Source organism: Pollicipes pollicipes, unplaced genomic scaffold (genome assembly GCF_011947565.3).
Source record: "Pollicipes pollicipes isolate AB1234 unplaced genomic scaffold, Ppol_2.1 Scaffold_6052;HRSCAF=7182_pilon_pilon_pilon, whole genome shotgun sequence".
Classification (NCBI taxonomy): domain Eukaryota; kingdom Metazoa; phylum Arthropoda; class Thecostraca; order Pollicipedomorpha; family Pollicipedidae; genus Pollicipes; species Pollicipes pollicipes.
In genome coordinates this window covers 22,910,571-22,922,905 of record NW_023596805.1, presented here as the reverse complement: position 1 = coordinate 22,922,905, position 12,335 = coordinate 22,910,571, and the positions used below count along the sequence as shown (strand labels likewise).

Sequence of the window (12,335 nt, the reverse complement as noted above, 5' to 3'; positions counted from 1 at the left end):
TTGCCTAACAAAGCATCTCAGAGATGCATGGCCTCGTGTAACACTCTGTTGTTCCATCAGATTGAACGATTCCATAGAAAGTACCCTCGCTGAGTCCATGGCCAGATTTTGACCTGCCGTAGGTTAGCGACCTTGTAAGGTACGTTCAATTTGTTGATACCACACAATCCGCTACTTAATTGTTTACAGCTATGCCAACTTTAGCGCGGCTACGCCACGCCGTTCAGAAACCATTCTGGAAAACCCTCGGGGGGATGGCAAAGCTGACCCCCACACGAGTGCGTGCTAATGCAACTTTACCGTGAAAGTCAAGCGGGACAGTAGCAAAGCTAGTTAGTTATACTCGCCGAAGTCTCATGGTAGACTACGGCCTGACTAGGCCAAAGAACACACACACACACACACACACACACACACACACACACACACACACACACACACACACACACACACACACACACACACACACACACACACACACACACACACACGCGCGCGCGCGCGCGCGCGCGCGCACGCATGCATGCATCCACACACGCACGCACGCGCGCACACACGCACGCACATGCGCACGCACGCACGCACACACGCACGCACATGCGCAGAAGTATGAAATCATTAACCACAAATGTTTTAATCTATACTAAGAGGAAAAACGAAAATAACAAACATTTAATAGACTGAAACAAAATGGAAGTGATTACATTTTAGTCACCGCTAGCACCACCACAAAGTGGACAATCATGTCGGAAATTCTGGTGTTCACTTAACACGCGCCCGGGTGCGAAGTCGAATTGATCCCCCCCGAAACTTTTTCCAGAATGGTTTCCGAACGGCCCGGCCTAGCCGCGCCAAGTTTTGTCCAGCCGTTGACAATTGAATAGCAGATCGTTTGGTATCAAATTTTCAGGTGTATCTTTAAGGTCGCTTACCTATGGCAGGTCAAAGTCAGGCAATGGTCTCAGCGAAGGCAATTTCTAGGAAATCGTTCAATCCGATACAACAATGGAGTGTTAGACGAAACTATACATCCCTGACATGTTTTCTTAGGCACCACAAATATTGAATGAGCAAATTACGTCGACCTAACGTCAGGTATGAATGTCAGACCAAGGTCAAAACCAACCTATTTTATTACTCTAGGTCATGCTGTATGGTATAGTTCCTGGTGCTCATTTTGAATTTGTTGATAGCAGGAACCGCGTTACACATCTTCCATGGACTTCTTAGATATCAGAATAGGTCAATGACCTAAGAGGACCCAGGTCGACATTTGTGTTCAGGAACATACTGCCTAGCGTAATCTCTATCACTTATTCAAATTCTAAACTCAGGGCAGTCTTCTATGATTTTGGTCACCATGGCCCTCAAAAAGTCAAACAATGTCACTGACCTTAAATGAGTCTGTGACCTTTTGCTTAGAAACAGTAATCTAGGCTCTGAGGGCACTTTGGAGACCAACCTGGAATTTGACCTTGTTTTGCCTTATTTGACCCGAAGGTCATGACCTAGGGACTTTAAACTTTGACCTAAGTGAGTTCATGTGAAGTTCAGCACACCCTGTAAATTTGGTGTTTCTAGTTTTCTTAGTTCCCGAGATCTCAGGGGGTCAAATTGACCCCCACCCCACCCCTTCCAGAGCAAAGGGTATCCAGCCGGCCAACCGGGCGCGTGTAAATATTCGTTAAGTGTTCGTTGACGTATTTTCTGAAGACCATCTCGTTCTTACGAACTGCATCTAACATTTCAAAGCATTTTGTACAACATGCTGTCCCAGGCACGGAGCACACCGCAGGACCGGGAAAACATTAGTTTATGGCCGCAAAAGGGAGTTCGAGGTGTTGTACAGCTCTGGTAATGGCTGTTTGATAATATATCGAGATGGCAGAGTGCAGTGGCGACAACGTTTCGTTAGGCTTAGAGAAACGTGTGGTGATGTTTTCTTTCTGTGCAAGGCCTGGAAATTGGGAAGCTTGATTTTTCCTAACTGAATCATTTCAAGAAAGTAGTACGGCTTGTTATGACACAGCACTCTGACCGCACATTTTTGGGGTTGACTGCACGATTAATTTTGGTAACGCGATTGCTTCCAACGCCGCACAATAGGTGAGATGTGGAAGGGTCACCACGGCACAAAGAAGCAAATGTTCGCGAGACGAGTGGATATAGACGAGAGACGATTGGTGACAATGGAGACGCTGCTAAAATACGATGTCCTTTTCAGATATTCAGTAACGGTTACTCTTAGACCGATAACATACTTCTGTGCGAAGCTCGGTTACAAAATAATTCAGTAACACGTAAGTTGTGAAGTGCATATGCCAAGAACATTACGCATATAGATCCGAAAGTTGTGATAACCTTAAGCCTGGTATAAAACCAAGGAGAATGGAAAAATAGATGCGTTGATATTCGGGCAACATGCTTTTATCGAAACGAATATCAGTAGTAAATCTAGAACTGGCTGCCGATCCTTCGTAATTTTCAGGTTTTTGTTAAACGAGAAAGACAAGTTGATTTTAGACTTTACAAATATTTAGGGGTTAAACAAGGAGCAATTGTCAGTCGTTAGTGCGATGCAGTGTACATCTAACCGAAAATTACAATACGCGAAAGCTGCGTGCATATGCAAACGAAAGTTGCTCAGAGCATTAGCGAGGAACATAATTCACATGGATAAGACAAAAACAAGCAGAAATATTATTATGCCTTGCATGTTCCTAAAAGCGAAATGTTGACCTGGGTCATTTGATGTTAGTTACCAACTCTGACCTTTTAAAAAGTCCTTGATAATAAGCTCGAAAGAAGCAGCAGAAACTGCCTCATACAGCAACGTCCCGGTAAGCGGGCGGGTTAGACTTGACGTCGGTCTAACCGTCATACCCGATCCGAGGTCAATACCTTTCTTTTGTTATTCTAAGTGCAACTGTTGCATTGCCTGAGAGATTATCACGGAGATGTACGGATCTACCTAACACACAGCTGCCGCATCAAATTGAAAGATTCCCTGGAAATTACCTTTGCTGACAGCCACCATCTGATTTTGACCTGGTTTGGTTCAGTAAACTTTCAAGGTGCATGTAATTTCTTCACACCAAAAGTTTCACTTTTTAATTTCCCACAACTTTCCTAGGGTGGGCGTAGCTGCTCCATTCATTTTGGGCATCATTCTGAAAAAAACATTTGGGAGAGGGTACAAATTCAAGACCCCAGCAAAACGCGTGTTAAAACACGCGCCCGATTGGCCGGTTGGATGCCCTTTCGCTCGGATGGGGTCAATTTGAGCCCCGAGATCTTAAGAATTAGGAGGGCCAGGGACACCACATTCACAGGGTGTGTTGGCCTGTACGCGATCTCGTTTGCGTCAAAATTTAGGTTCCTAGGTCATGGCTTTTGGGTCAAACAAAGCAAAATAAGGTCATACTCCAGATTGGAATCAAAATTGTCCTAGACCTTTTCATGCAACCACCATATACCTAGATATCTTTTCTAAGGAAACAGTCATAGGTGCTCATTTAAGGTAAGTAACCTTGTGTGACCTTTCGGAGGTCATGGTGACGAAAATCGTAGAAGTTATTTTATTTTTGCAGTTGAATAAGCGTCAAGGATTACGCTGGTATGTAGTATGTTTCTATAACCAAAAGGTCAACCGGGGTCCTTTCAGGTCAGTGAACTATTGTGACCTTTAGGAAGTCCATGAAAGACGACGTAAATGCGGTTTTTTGTTGTCAATAAATTCAAAGAGGCACCATAAACTACCTCATACAACAAACTCTACAGTAATGAAACGGGCTGGTTTTGACCTTGTCTGACTATCATAGTTGAGCCCAGGTCAATGAAATTTGTTAATTTAGTTGTTATGATGCCTAGAAAGCTAATACAGAGATGCATGGCTGCGTCTAATACTCCGTTGCTGCATCACATTGAAAGATTCCCTAAAACTGTCATCACTGAATCCATGGCCTGACTTTGACCTGCCGTAGGTAAGTGAACTTAAGGGATGCCTAAATTTTGGATAGCAAAAAAAGCTAGTTAACTGTCTACAGCCATGCAAAATATGGCACGGCTACGCCGCGCCATTCGGAAATCCTTTCGGAAAAACCTTTGGGGAGAGGGCAACTTGCCCCTTACCCGAGGGCGAGTTAATGAAATATGATATCGCAGGGCTTATTCATGGTTTATAGGATGTTTCCCTACGTCTCGGCTTAAATGCCCTAGAAAATTAGTTGGGTGTTCCTGATATACTTTTTTTACTTTCAGCACGTTATTTCCGCATTTGTCTCCGTATACATGATGCGTATTTACTCAACATAATTACCAAAAAGTTGTTAACATTTGTAGCTTTTTGCCAATGAAGTATGTTTTTTCAGGAATACCAACCGGTCGTCTTATTCTTGCTGGCATGGTAAGGAAATTTAAACAAAAATTGTCTCATAGGTCTTCAATGATGAGACCAGATGGAGGAAAGAGAGAGAGAGAGATCATCATGAACAGGATGTTCAGCGGGCCATGCACTTCGTTTTAACACCGTTATTGTTTTAATGAAAGGAAGATAGCCACAAAGTAAATTAAAGACACAGAAAGTTCAAGAATATCTATATCTAGAAAAGGTAACAAATTGTCATTGAAAGACTTTGCCTAGATAACAGCATTTATGTCGTTTTTAATGTGTGCAAGAATTTCTCCATGTACGCAAAAATGAACAACTGTAAAAATTCGGTGATCTCAAAACTTCTTGTATATCCTTCGTATGGTTTTTCACGTTAGACATCACAACTTTGATATCGGTTTTCAGAGATGTCCCTTTCAACATATTGTCCATGCTTGAACTCAACTTGCTTATGGATATAAACCACTGCACCACCATCTTTACCCGGAGAGTGACAGGATGCTGAGAGTTTGCACTCATCGCTGACAAAGTGCGGTGAACCTATCATAGTCACCTTTTCACCGAGCTCCAGACACACCGGTAGTGGACGAGTCAGCACCTGAGGTGGTCGGCATAGTTTGCCTCTCATCTATCTGGTTTTCCATTAATCTGTCATTTATATGTATGGCTGCAAAGTGTTTGGTAGTGTTGATGTTATCTGTTGAAATAATGTTATACCAACAATCAGATGAGTTGTGGTCAGAATGTGACGAGTGAAAGCATAGATCATCACTGCGATTAAATAAGAATGACTGCTTAGAGGACCATCAATGCCTAAGTGGGATTGTGTGACAGGAGTATTCGGGAAACAGGAACATTAAGCACCACGAGCAGATGACAGTAAAAATCACTCACGTCAAATGCCTTCAGCGCGTCATAGCGGTACGTCCTGAAGTGAATGTCCTCACGGTTGCCGAATCTGCCCGACCTTGAAGCACTGGTGGCGCTCGATTTTGAAACGGGCCCCCGCACCATGTCTTCATGCGGCGCCTCAAGTCTGGCGGCGGGGACGTAAGACGAGCCGTTATCCCAGTCATTAGGCACGATATGTGGCTGGCGGCGGCGACGTAAGACGAGCCGTTATCCCAGTCATTAGGCACGATATGTGGCTGGCGGCGGCGACGTAAGACGAGCCGTTATCCCAGTCATTAGGCACGATATGTGGCTGGCGGCGGCGACGTAAAGCGAGCCGTTATCCTAGTGATTCGACACGATATGTGGCGCGACCACGTAGAAACGTGGTGGACGCAGGGGCTGGGAACGATTTGAATTCTCTTGGGAGTGACGTGGATTAGATCAGATGAGTTTCCATGCTGCCTGATCGTGCCTTGCCTGCGTCACGGTGGCCCAAGGGTTTAAAACATAGCTGTGTGGAGTTCCCGAGCCATTCAATTCAAAGTGCTCTGTTTTTTGTACGTCACTTCTAGACTCCTGACCATCAAAACTCTAAAACCTCGGCCGTTAATCGCTGCAACCGCAATGTCCTCAGAATGTGAAGATCGCAGCGCAGTCCAGGACGAGTTGAAAGAGGCTTGAAGAGTCACTGGCTGGGCTAGAAGCGAATATTCACTGCCAATTATTTGGCAGTTTCACTTCCGGAATCTTCTCAGCCAGTGCAGGGTGACATTGTTGCCTCAGTATGAATGTTGCCTATCAGCGTCACAGTAGCATGGATACCACTGATAATCCGGGGGACGGAAGTGTTCCCATGGGCCACGGGATTCTGCCATTCACTTATACTATCTGGCGCCATGACACATGGCATGCTAGCGCTTGTAGCATTCAAAATTGGCCGAGATGTGGCATTCGAGCACTTTCTGCCGTCAAATTGACGGGGCAATAAGCGGATGATCAGCACTCAAAAGCTGTTCAAAGCTAGCATGCAAAGTTCACAGGTAACACAAAAAGTCATCGGATGATTGTCCGGCACGTGCCCGCGAGCTCATGCTCTCATAGAGTTCCATTTCAGGGCTACGCCTGCTGCAGGACCGGTGCGGTGGGGCCAGTGCGTGCAGGCCTGTCAAGACAGGTTTACCGGCTCAGTGTAAGTGCCAGGCTGAGCTGCTGTCTTGTGCAGTGATCCCTTGTGGAGTCCTGAAACGCAAAAGGTCTTTTGAGTTCCTCAGCGCCCCGCCAATGCGAATCGATGCCAGGCGAAATTGACGCGTCCGGCAAGAAAGACAAGTTTTACATCCGTTTACAGCCAGCTGATTTGTAATCAGATGTTCTCCGTAGCATCAACGCGCGGTACGATGCGCAGATACATCCGCACACGTGAACAGTGGTTAGCAAGCAAAAGAGCACGCACACTCGCAGACACCTATACGTTAGGCCGACGCGCAAACCTTTTCTGTGATCGAAAAAATGAGGAAAACGCTCTTGCGTCTTGACTACGGTATTGGATGAATTGGTGACGTTTAGTTTGTTCTCTCCATTCTCTGAGACAGCAATTTGTCGGTTGTCTACAGTCCCTCCCTGTGGTCGTGGCAATGCTCTGTTCATGACCATCCTGCTGTTCCGCGGCAGACCTGGGCCGGGTAGTCAAAGGGCGTTGTCGTGAACTTCTCAAGCTCGCTGAGTACACCCTCAATAGTGATCTGGTTACCGGTGCCGAGCAGCTCTGTGCTCCGGTCCACGGCGCCTGCAGACGGGAGCACACCGTCAGTCGTGTTTGGTCCTCGGGAGCACACCGTCAGTCGTGCCCACTTGACGGGAGCACATCGTCAGCCGTACTCGGTCGACGGGGTCACTTGTCAGTCGTGCTCGGCTGAGGGGAGCACGCCGTCAGTCGTGCTCGACTGACGGGAGCACGCCATCAGTGGTGGTCACACGACGGGGCACACCGTCAGTCGTGTTCACTTGACGGGAGCACACCATCAGTCGTGCTCGGTCGATGGGACCACAGTGTCAGTCATGCTCACTCGACGGAAGCACACCATCAGTCGTACTCACTCGACGGAAGCACATTGTCAGTCGTGCTCACTCGACTGAAGCACACCATCAGTCGTACTCAATTGACGAGAGCACACCGTGAGTTGTCCTCGATTAACGGGACCACTCCGTCAGTCGTGTTGATAGTTACCATCTGTCATGCGATGAGTCGTGCTTGGGAGGGGACTGGACGCCGCCCTTCCGCAGCCGTAATATGATTCAGGACGTAGCTGTGTCACGTGAACCAAATGTCTGAGGTCATCTCCCGTTTACGGTAGCCCAAGCCGACCCTGGATGCTTTCGACTGAATGGTGGCTGAGTGGCTCCAACAACCACAGGCGTTTCTCAGTAGGTCAGCAATTACATGGAGTCATTCACCTACTTGATACATTCTTCTTAAAGTGATTGTTTCTGCGCACCGAAGGAGAACTGCATCCATTAGACTATCTCTGGATCGTGATCGCGTTAACTATCAAACATGCGTTGTCGACTGGAGTGCCAGGACGAGAAGCTGGGGAGGTCTAACGAACACTCTGGTGGAGGGTAGAGAGAAGATATAGGTGCATGATTATGATTGTAATTATTTGATTTTTTCCAATGGGGAAAACAACATAGTTGCTAGTGGTGCTAGCGAAGCAAGTAAAGAGTTCAGGTCTCTGCTAGCCAGCGGCGACGCCTCTTACCATCACATCATCGCTGAGCCTGACGCTTGAGGTCGGTCGGTGGCACCGGCACAAAAGGATGAGGGGGAGGCGTACTCACTGACGCCACACACGGAGTCGGGCGAGGCGCTGACGGTGAAAGAGGCGGACTCCCCGGGCTGGGCAGTCTCCTTGTCCCAGCTGACGTCCACCTGACAGCAGCAGGACACGAGCAACGGCGGACCGGGTCAGACAGTGGCTTCGAATCGAGACGTGGGGTATGTGATCCTTCAGTCGTCCAATTGACTGCAGCCCCTCTCCGTTAGAAGTGATGCAGATTTTCTATTCAGCGGTGTGTCGAAATAATGCATACCCAAGCCAACAAGAGCACCTAATAAAAGCAGAATGATTCAGTGACGTTTGGTATAAAGTTTGAGTGTCTCACTGATGGCAACGCAAGGTAAGATGTCGACTGTCAAGCGCCATCTACGGGCCGGGTTCTTCATGAAGACTACAGCACATTGTCACAAATGCGTGAGCGACTAGGGCAGAAATTGCAGGTCACACACTACAATTGGTGTGTATAGGAAGTTTACCTGTGGTAACAACTCAAACTACTTAAGTCCTTAGCTCCAGACGGCGGCCTTCAGCTTGAGCTAGAACCCAATCCCGGCCACTAAATCATCAGGCGATCCTGACTGCTCGTACATAGTACAGCTTTAAACTATTATTCCCAGTATATCATACCTCGGTCATTCCTTCTGACCACTCTCGCACCTGGTTGTTGAAGCACTGCTCCACCTTGAGGATAACCGCGTCGCTCACCACCTCGCCCGAGTCCAGCACGAAGAACACCAGCAGCTTGAACTGCGGGCTCATGGCCGGCGTCACCGGCAGTGTCAGGCTCGAGCTGGACACGCGGCCTGATTGCAGGATCTGGCTGCGCGCCATCACCTGCCGAACACGGCGGCCGTGGGGATGACGTCACGTGACTCCGGTAGTCGACACGCCTTAGGCGAGTCGGTGACGGAGCACATGCCACTTCGCACTCGCCTCATGCCTCGTGTACGTAATAGGCCCTGTGGCTAACCTGTGACGGAGTACGTTAACAAAAGGTTAACAAGATCATCGTGCGCAAAATCTGGTTGCGTCATTGCGATGGATGTGCTCTTGTAAAAGGTCCTTTATTGCATGATGTGAAGCGTTTGAGGCATCGTTCACCCGGTGTCATTGCAACGAATACCCATGACTGTCGTACCTGGTACACCATTGGCGGCACGTCTGTCTCCAGTGACGTCAGCAGCTGGACGGTGACGTCACCACGGCATGACAGCTCGTCGGGCAGCAGGTGGACGTCGATGGTGAGGTAGGAGTCAGAGGGGGAGAAAAAGGTGAGGAAACTATCGCTGATTCCGCTGATGCCCTCTGGCTCCATCTAGGGGATACATGACACAGTGTCGTCGAGTCCGACCACTCTGACTGTCAAGACATCTACTGACGCTGACCTCTGCATAGCAGTTCACACAGCGCTTCTACGCCCTCAACATGGACACGGAATGGCGCCATGCAATCCCAGCTTGATCACATTAAGCCGGGTGTCATACCACCAGGTATAGCGCCGAGCATGATCCGGACCCTGCCAGAACTTCATAGAAGTCGTCACACCGACCAGGAGGTCCCACTGTCAGGCCGGATATCACGTGACTAACCCGGCCGAGGCCTACAACGATGTCATTAGAGTGGCGTTCATGTCACAACGCAGAAGCCATACGCTGAGGATGAGTTCCGTGCTGCCGCTGACGTCACACAGTGCCTTGACGCCACCATACTGACTCTGACGTCACGCATACTGACTCTGACGTCACGCATACTGACTCTGACGTCGCCATACTGACTCTGTCGTCACGCATACTAAATCTGTCGTCATTCATACTGACTCTGTCGTCATATATACTGACTCTGACGTGACACATACTGCCTCTGACGTCATCAGTACTGACTCTGACGCCACGCATACTGACTCTGACGTCACCATACTGACTCTGACGTCATACATACTGACTCTGACGTCACCACACTGACTGTCGTCACGCACACTGACTCTGACGTTACCATACTGATTCTGACGTCACCATACTGACTCTGTCGTCACACCCGACTGACCGTGACGTGCACACTCTCCACAAGTGGTGCTTGCGGCGGGATGTAGTAGATGACGTGGCCCTTGCTGTCTGTCGTGAACAGGCGGCACTGCTTGGCGGTTTCGAAGGTATCTGGGTCCCGGCTGCGTCACCCAGAATATCGGCGTGTAGCCGAACTCGGTCTGCACGTGCTTCGAGTGCTGTCCGTGCGGTCAAGCAAGGCCACTTCAGGTCAGACCAGGTGGGAATAGCATAGGGTGGGATATATATGGCACGTCAGTAAATAGCTCGGAAACGCGCAGCAGAGCAGGTGAAGACGGACAAAACACAACAGGGCAGGACAGGTCAAGGAAGGACAGGATGTGATGTGAAGAATGGCTTATGATCGAGACTTGTCAGCTCATGGATCTCGGGTGGGTGAGAGCGTCCCAGGTTATGACTGGACCTGGTCAGCTCAGGGGCCGCGGTTAGGTCAGAGTATCTCAGGTTATGATCTGACCTGGTCAGCTCAGGGATCTCGGGTAGGCCAGAGCGTCTCAGGTTATGATCGGACCTGGTCAGCTTAGGGATCTCGCGTAGGTCAGAGCGTCTCAGGTTACGATCGGACCTGGTCAGCTTAGGGGTCTCGGGTAGGCCAGAGTGTCTCAGGTTATGATCTGACCTGGTCAGCTCAGGGATCTCGGGTAGGCCAGAGCGTCTCAGGTTATGATCGGACCTGGTCAGCTTAGGGGTCTCGGGTAGGCCAGAGCGTCTCAGGTTATGATCGGACCTGGTCAGCTTAGGGGTATCGGGTAGGCCAGAGCGTCTCAGGTTATGATCGGACCAGGTCAGCTCAGGGGTCTCGGGTTGGTCGCAGCGTCTCAGGTTATGATCGGATCTGGTCAGCTCAGGGGTCGTGGGTAGCTCAGAGCGTCTCAGGTATGTCAGGGCGTCTTATGTCAGACCGGGCAAGACAGAGAAGGAGTAGACAAGAGAATGCACATCCAAATCACGCGTTTCGCCACATCTCGAATGTGGTCAGCACAGGTCCAACGCTCCGCCACAAGTGGGCTTCAGCAACGACAATTGGTTTGTCTTCGCGGCAGTGCAGCTTTTGCGAGCATTTTGCGCTTTGCAGCAAACGGGTTTGTAGAAATGCAATGCTCTTGAATCGCCACTCCACTATTTGTGTCCGAAAATATCACCTGGCGGTCATGCATAATTAATCTTGGACACATGCATGCCACCGCTAATAATAGGATTGCTATTGTTTTTGCGCACATTTATGTACACGCTCGTCTTGCACTCTTAGGACAAAATTACGAGTGAGCGGGGGTCTCATCTGGAATTCTGTAACTAACGCGTTTCAAAATGTTTAGCTGCATTCTTTTACCTTTCCTTATGAATTCGCCGATTTGGGTTTAACCAAACTTTCATACTGCAAGGAAGGGGTGCCTGCAATCACCGTCTACGACAGAAAATGCTTCCACTTAGTAATGCGCAATCGTATACATAAAAAATAAACTTATATCGTAGGCCGGTCTGTTATTTTTTGTAATGCTGAGAGAGACCTAGCCCACAGGGAACTGAAATGTCGCACAGCATTTGACATGCATTCATACTCGGACATATTTACGCACGCATCAAATGCACAACAACAGTGTAACATGAGCATGGGTGGCCGGTTGATTGCCACACGCTCAGCAGAGGAGAGGTAAAACAGACCCTTGAAATAAGAAAATGATACAAGCAGAAACAGTATATTCACAGGGTACGGTGCCCTGTGTATCAACCCACTCGTGGCAAATTGTAAAATAGACTTCATCAAATACCTATTGACCTTTAACCGAGTAAGATCAAACTTTATATCATTTTCCGAGGTGTTTCCAGATCTCATAATGCAAGCGCTTTAGCCCTAGAGATCTCTTCTACACAAAAGCCAATGGAGTTTATTTCAGGTTAGCGCCTTCAGTTGAACTTAAGAAGGGCACGGTAAACAAAAATATATTGAGAACCTGTAGAGTCTATAACCTATATGGCATTGTTTAAATTTTGTTATTGCTGTATGAAGAAATGCACGGGGTGGTTTGTTCAAAAAAGGTGGATTGTGGTCCTTATAAGCCAGAGACCTCCTCTGACCTCCGAGAGGTCAAGATAAGTTTCTGTTGATGTTCTTGTGATTAAGACATTCGAAAGGAGCGTTTAAAATGACCT

The 12,335-nt window shown here is 48.3% G+C and overlaps 1 pseudogene; it reads right to left on the bottom strand.

Moving 5' to 3' along the window:
- Positions 1–12,335, bottom strand: part of LOC119104365 (alpha-1-inhibitor 3-like) — a 54,778-nt pseudogene that overhangs the window by 19,726 nt on the left and 22,717 nt on the right.